Source organism: Phasianus colchicus, chromosome 17 (genome assembly GCF_987193195.1).
Source record: "Phasianus colchicus chromosome 17, bPhaCol1.hap1.1, whole genome shotgun sequence".
Lineage (NCBI taxonomy): Eukaryota > Metazoa > Chordata > Aves > Galliformes > Phasianidae > Phasianus > Phasianus colchicus.
Window position 1 is genome coordinate 2,348,989 of NC_143452.1, and position 7,408 is coordinate 2,356,396.

Genomic DNA, 7,408 nt, shown 5'->3' on the forward strand with positions numbered 1-7,408 from the left:
CCTTTCTGTTTCCCCAGGGACCTCAGCCAAGCCCTGGCCAGCCCCCAGTTCCCCCAGACCCCTAGTTGAGCCTGTCCCAAAGCATGATGGCAGACAAGCAGTGAACAGCACTGTGAAAGAGGATAACAGCCACAAGAAAGCCAGCAGTCAGTAAAATCTGGGCAGAACAGAAGGTTTCTGCACAACCAGCCCTCCTCTGTCATCCCTCATTGCAGCACAGTAGCCAAAGGGCCCAAGACCGCAGTGAGTCTTGCATCAAGTCTTTTTACTTAACACTTCACCTTTATTATGCCCTTGTGCTCAAATTTAATAATGTACTTTGTAGCCATCAGAGGCTATAAAACTAGCATTTCCTCCTTTTTTGATGTTGTAGAAATCTACTGAAAATCTAATGTAAAGGGAAACATACTATTACAGACATAGTATCATAAATTGAGCAAGGGCAGAAAGTTTTTCATCTTAAACCTTCCAAACACAAGCTCTTTCATTTACCACAGACTTACAGTGTGTAGGTTAGAACAAACTCATAAGAGGTAAATCAGATATTACAGCAAGCCTTGGAGAAAGAGGACAGTGAGCTATAATGTTGATGTTTTGTTTGTCTTTGTGAGTGTTCTGCTGTCGTGTCAATTTGTACTTCCAGGGACACTGCCCTGCTTGATCATTGTCCTGTAGCAGGTTCCAGGAGTCATCAGCTTCTGGAAGATGGTGGTTGGACACATGACCCCACTGATCTTTAGTTGAGGATGGAAGCATTTTTGTGATGGTGCAATCTGCACCATGGCAGTGAAGTTCCCAGAAAGTGGGAGGAGAAAAAGCAACACCAAAGCCCATCTCAAACTCTCTGTGCCAGCAATGCCCTGATCCCCCAGAAGTGGCTGCTATCTGAGGACCAACGTTTCTGTGTAAAGACTTGGCCAACAAGTAGGACAGCACTGCTGCAGAAATGGGAGTAATATTTTTTAATTGTGAATAGGTAGGTCTTATGGAAATATTCATTTCTTTAAAATTTGGCCTAGGGAACAGATTAAAGAAATACTCCTATAAGTATTGGTTCATTTAGAGAAAATCAGCTTTATTTACTTAGGATCTTGGACTAAGTTTTGTGTTCATACGAGAGACCTTGAAGGAATTTCAGAGAATTTCACACCAGGTTATCCATTTGAGGGGTCCATTTCAGGAGTTTCTGTTACCAGACAGATGTAAACATGGTACAACAAGACCAATAAAAGGCATGGAGGTGATTAAAGGTTTGGTACAGAGAGAGACTTAGAGACCTGGGATGATCTACCTGGAGAAGGCCTGGGGGGATGTGATCCATCTGTATAAATACCTGAAGCAGGGAGTAAAGATTTTTCTGGGTGGTGCCCAGAGACAGGGCAGACTCAAATTTTTGGTAAAACATAAGAAAATAGCACTTTTCCTCTCATAATAGATGAACACAGGAATACATTGTCTGGAGAGCCTGTGGGTGTAATACCTGGGAGGTATTCCAAACCCAACTGGACACGGCTGTGGTAGACTGCTCTGCTCATCCTGCTTTGAGCAGGGGCTTGGGCTGTACCATCTCCAGAGGCTGTTTCCCACCTCAGCAGAAGCATGTGAGTCTCACAGTTAGCATCACAGCTGAGACTTTCCAACACTCTGAACAAACTGCTCACAAGCAATTAACAGAGCAGGAAGGAGCATTAACAGTTATTCCAGAAGTTCTTTTTTGAATAACAAATGAACATGAGACACTCATAAACTGCTGACAAACAACTTATGAGCAGGAGAAGTCGCCAGATTCATTAAATAAATTATACATTGAATTTTATTCCACCCTCAGCTCTATTAAAGATTATGCAGCTTTAGTCAGAGGATAAGGTTGAATTATAAATATCTGTCAGAAATAAGCAAAAGTATGTAAACATCCCATGAGCAGCCAACCAGTGGAAGTCTTCTGTAAATATATAATATTATTGTACAATTACAATGAAGAACTTAATATAACAGTCTAATAGCTGGTACTCACAATTAGCTACTTAAAATAAGCCAAGAATCAATAACAATTCATTGAGCTCAACTGACAAAATATTTCAATTATTATTGCTGCACTTATTCCATATTTATTCCACAAACGATATTAAGTACCTGTTCATCTGTTTCTTCAGTGAATATGTTTGAGATATGCCATAGTTTGTGCTCTCAAGATCTGCAGGTTTCGCATAGAGGTTGTATTTTTTACTGATATACTTAACAGTATGTTTTTATACTTCTATGCTTAACAGCTCTCCATGGATTCCCCATGAATTTGTTTAATTTTGTAGCCCAGGTAAACTTTCTGCATCTGCTGCTTCTGCACCCAGGGTTTCCATAGGTTGACTGCACACTGAGGCAAGAGGAAGAGCTGCCCTCACTTGATCTTGAGCCCATTACCTTCAGGTTTCATCTTGTAGCAAGAAACCTTGCATTAAAAAACAGTTAAATTTATTCCCTATTCAGCCTCTATATATCAGCTAAGATTTTACAGCCATTTGTAGATTTCTTTTTTTGGAAAAGAGCCATTTCTAACCACATATCCACTCACTACTCATTAGTCTTAGCTTCCACCAGGTTGCCTGCTAGAGATGGTAGACTGCCACAAATAACTCCAGGGACATTTCCAGTCCTTTTTTGGAAAACAGAAGAATATCAGTCACTTTTCCATCCCCTAATACTGGGACAGTGGAGAACAAGATTGCACTGCACCGTGAGCAGGTCTCACTTCATTCTTCATCTTAAGAGCATGGAGCTGCACCACCTAGCCCTGGCAGTCCTTTGCTGTCTTGTTATTTTTTCCTATAACTTCCTCTAGCAGTGCTTCTGTTCCACAGAAGCGTCCTGCAAAAAGGCACTCTAGAGATGGAGACATCCTGAGCCTCGGAGGATGCAGATGCAAAACAATCCTTGCTATGGCCTTCCCTTCTTTGAGTACTTTAACACCTAGTTTTGCACTGATTACAAGCTTTGGGGCTTTTGCTTTTGCATTTCTCCACATAACCGGTCAGTGTTCACATGATCCTGTCAATTTTTCAGTTGAATGTTACTTCAGTTTTTCTGAAGACTCTTAACAATGTTTATTCATACTTTTTCCTTTGCTGGTCTTTCTGTAGACATTTATGGAGGTGAAGGCTGAAGAATCCAGTGGGACTTATAGGGATGTGGCTCCAGAAGCAAACTGCTCTTCTAGAGGAATTTGTCCAAGAAAGGGCAGGGCCTGGAGCTCTCACCTTTGCTCCAGTAATGTAGAACATCATCCAGTTCCTCTCAGTATGATCTGGCAGTGTTTTGGACAGCCTGTGCAGGTACCTGGAGTACTTGGGTGCCCAGATCACTGACCAAGCTGTCAGCGCTCCTCTACAATCAGACCCTTGCACAAGCAGGAAGCAAGCATCCATCAGACTACCTAGAGAGGGTAGCTGGACTTGTCTTTTCAGAGCCTGAACATTTCATAGCCACCACGGAAAGTGATTTTACTCTCCAAAGATTAGCAATAGAAGAAAAAAAAAATAGTCTGTTCATTGCACAGATAAAATATCTGATGAATAATTTTTTATGGCATGTGTATCCAGTTATGACTTCTGCCTCTACTCCTAAACTCTCAAAGGTAAATGTCATCACAGAGATCAGCTGTCATATATCTTAATGTACTTGGAGGCTAATGTCTCCACTGAAGAGTGTAGATGGCAAGAACGTCTCATTTCTGAGGGTGCTTTATGTCAAGTGCTATTGCACATGATCTCTTCACAGCTAGGTTGGATGCTGTGTTGTTTCTTGGCAAGTACACACTCACCAGGTCCTGCAGCCCCAGCACTGACACACAGCAGGATGCATTTGCAAAGAATCTAAATTGGCAATTGAGCGACTCATCCATCTCCTTAAAAACAGCCCCTTTCTTTCCTAAGATGCCAGAATAATCACAAGGAGTACATTTAAATTACTGGAAAAATTAAATAAAAAAAAAAAAAATCCCCTTAACATTCCACTGCTCATCCAAAGAGGGGAGGTGTTCTTAATTTCCAGGATAATTAATGCTCATTAAGCTGGTAGTCTTGGGAATTCCTTTTCATCTTTTGTCCAGTTCTTCTTGGCTTAGAACCTGCAAGCCACAGCTGTGGGATGTAGGTTTTGCACCTATGCCAGATGCCCAGGGTGGATGCCTGTCTTGTAGGGCAGCTTTCAGTCTGCTCACGCTGCAGGTAGCAGCCACAGCCAGCAGACTTCCTGCCCTCATTCTACAGGAGTGAAAAGCAGGAGATGGAAAACATTTTTTCTTCCATTTATTTCAGAGGAAGGTTTTCATCCAGATTGCCTTCTTCATCTTCAGTCCTGCTGGGTGCTGTTGTTGCTCACTCATCACCACTCATCAGTGATGCCCTGGCCTGCCCCAGGGACTGTGTGTGCAGCACAGCTCTGCTGCCCAGCACTCGCCTGTCCAACCTGCTCTCCCATTTGGTGCTCACGGGTTTCCTTCTCACCACAAAACCAAGGGAACCCTAACCATCAGCCTCACCGCTGGGTGCCTGGGGAGCAAGTGAGACAAGTCAGGAGAGGGGGTATGCTTCTCGTGTTTTATTGTGTCCTCCCATTAAGTTTTTTTCTCCCATTAAGTTAGTTTCTGGCAAATCTAAAATGGCAGACAAACTTTTACGATGGATTAAGAGCCTGAGACACACCAGCAGTCCCACCAGCCTCCTCCTGCAGAGCATGAAAGCCCAGAGGAAGCAATCCTGGGTGCTCTTAGCAATGGAGCAGAGGTCATGCTGGGTTAATCTCTCAGCATTAAGGGCAGCTGCATTAGTCACTCAGTTTTTTCAGTGTGAAGCCAAAGAACTTTTTAAAAGGCAACAAGTATTTTCTAAAAACAGCGCTCAAAAATATCACACCTGATGTGCTTCCAAACAAAGCTACTGCACTGGGTTATTTAACCGGAAAGAATGACAGTTAATTGGAGTCTCTCCACTGTGACAAGTGGGGTCACAGCAATGCAGTCATTGGAGGGGCTCACTCCAAAGGACTCTGACAGTCTTCCTGTACTAGCCCCAGCTGTCCTTATCTACTGACCTGCCCCAGTAACCTGTTTTATCACAAAGACCTGCAGAGGTTCTCCTGACCCCAGAGTGTCCAATTGCATTTGCCTTACAGGCTTCTGTCTGGCATCACTATTTCTGATTGTCCTGGCTTTATTGCTGGGAAACAATGCAATTTATGGCAAAGGGCAGATGAAATCATCATTAGAAGTTGATACCTTTTAACATCCTGCAATAAAACAGGCTGAAGGAGAGGAACACTAAATTATGGTGGTGATCACCTTCTTCCAGCAGAACCTGTAGGGCTTAAAGGGAAGGATTCAAACTCGTGGTGCATGGTGTCTGAAGGAGATCGTGACCTGGTCAGTTCAGTTCCTGCATTGCATACTATGATGCAATAGGAATGAGATCAAAGATTGGCCAGAGAAAATGTTCCTTCTTCTTCCCTTGGCCTCACGTGGCTTTTTTCTCTGGAGATGGCTGACCACAGCCCCAGCAGGTGGGTGGGGAGCAAACTGGGCTCCAGCTGGGATGGCAGGAAGCAATGGGGCCAGGCTGGCACCACAAACACCTCGCACACTGCTGAGAGCCCCTGGGACAAATTCATGGGTTGGTAGGAGACCCACGCAGGGAACATTTGTCATTTGGGCTGTAATGAAAGCACTTTAGTTAAAAAAAAAAAATAAAGCCTGCTTTAAAAAGAAGCATGAGATGGATTCATTCCAGGATTATTCAAATACCTTGCTTTGGGGGAATATACTTCACTTCTCTTTTAACTTTAATATCACATTAGAGACTGTTCCCTGGGATGGTGGATACTGTATTCTGAATGCTTTATCGCCAGACTCTGAGAGCTAGTGAAGTGTTTTGGATAATACAAATGAATAATGTATCAGACATTCATTGCCTACCAGACTGATTTGTTTACTAATAATTTAGTTTAAAGTACATTATTGTTTTACTACTCACACACTGATTTACTTCCAAACAGTGACTGAACAGCTATCATTAAATTAGAATAATTTTTAACTCTAAAAGTACGTTGTTTACAATTTGCTCCTTAGCAAGGCAATTGGTCTGAGCTGCATCTGTTTGTCTCTAGGGTTACGGATCCAAAAGAATCTTCAAGCTGATTATTTCTAGGATGTCTCAAGACTTGCTTTTGTACGCAGGGTCCATTCCAGCCTTCCTGTTAATTAGCTCATCAGGAGAGAACATCAGCAGAGGTGAGACGAGCCCCCCAGCAGCAGACCCTCTGTGAGACCCTGCAGCAGCAATCACGGCTGAGGCTCCATTCTGAACTTTTCCTTGGAGGGTGACTCTTCTAATCCTGTGAAGAATGTCATCTCCATCATTCAGTATATCTGTGCATAGTTATGCAGTGCAAAACGGGTTACAGGTAGATCTTTTAGCATATTTTGCAGTGGTCCTGTGTAACTCTGTTGTGCTCATAAAATTCAGAGGCAGAATAACTCAAGCTTTGAAACCTTCCTCTCTAGTTAGAGCTTGATGGAGTGAACTTAATATGCTATAGCTGAAGAAATGTGGCTAGTTTTAGGCAATGCTGCTAATAATTGCTGCATCTGTTTGCAGAAACTTTCTCTGTTCATTTTTTAGTGATACCATGAAGGCAAATATGTATTATGCCCTTACACATGAGCTTCATTTTCTGCAGAACCAAAGTTGCTAAGTGCATTCCTTATGCTTGCATGTCATTTGGAAACAGATAATTGGATCTATGAAGAAAGATGAACAAACTGGGGAGTTTCAGTACAAAATGGAATGGGTGGGAGAAGGGGAATGATGTGGTAGCATTCTTTAAAGAAATAACTGCTGCAAAGAGAGGGACTGATTGTCTTCCATGTATGTAGAAAATAGGAATTCATGCATATAAAATGAAGTATAAAATATTCACTTTACTCATTTAGGAGCTTTCAAAAAAAAATGTGGGTTGTGGAGCACTGGAGTAGGTTTCTAATGCAATAGCAATGTCTCTATCTTTGGGGGCTGCAAGAAGAACTGGAACCAGCAGTTGTGGGGTGGGATGGGTTTGATTCTGCAGGGCTGGGGACAGAATGGCTCAGCTCCAGCCTCTGCCATTACCCAGGCTTCTGCATTTATGGTTCAAAAGTGCAGCGCTGCACTGTGAAGGTGAAGCTGCTGCTGGGCATTCTCAGCCTCCATCACAGCACTGAGACTTCACGTTGGTTTGGACGAGAGGAAAGGTTATTGCTGTGCTGGATCACCTTCAGTCAAGATAAATGGGGGTAACGGATGCTTGTTCTAGAGGTAGGAAATTGCCACCTCTTAATTTGCTGCAAAAAAGAAACTGAGGTTTTGCAGACCCTGAGAATTGG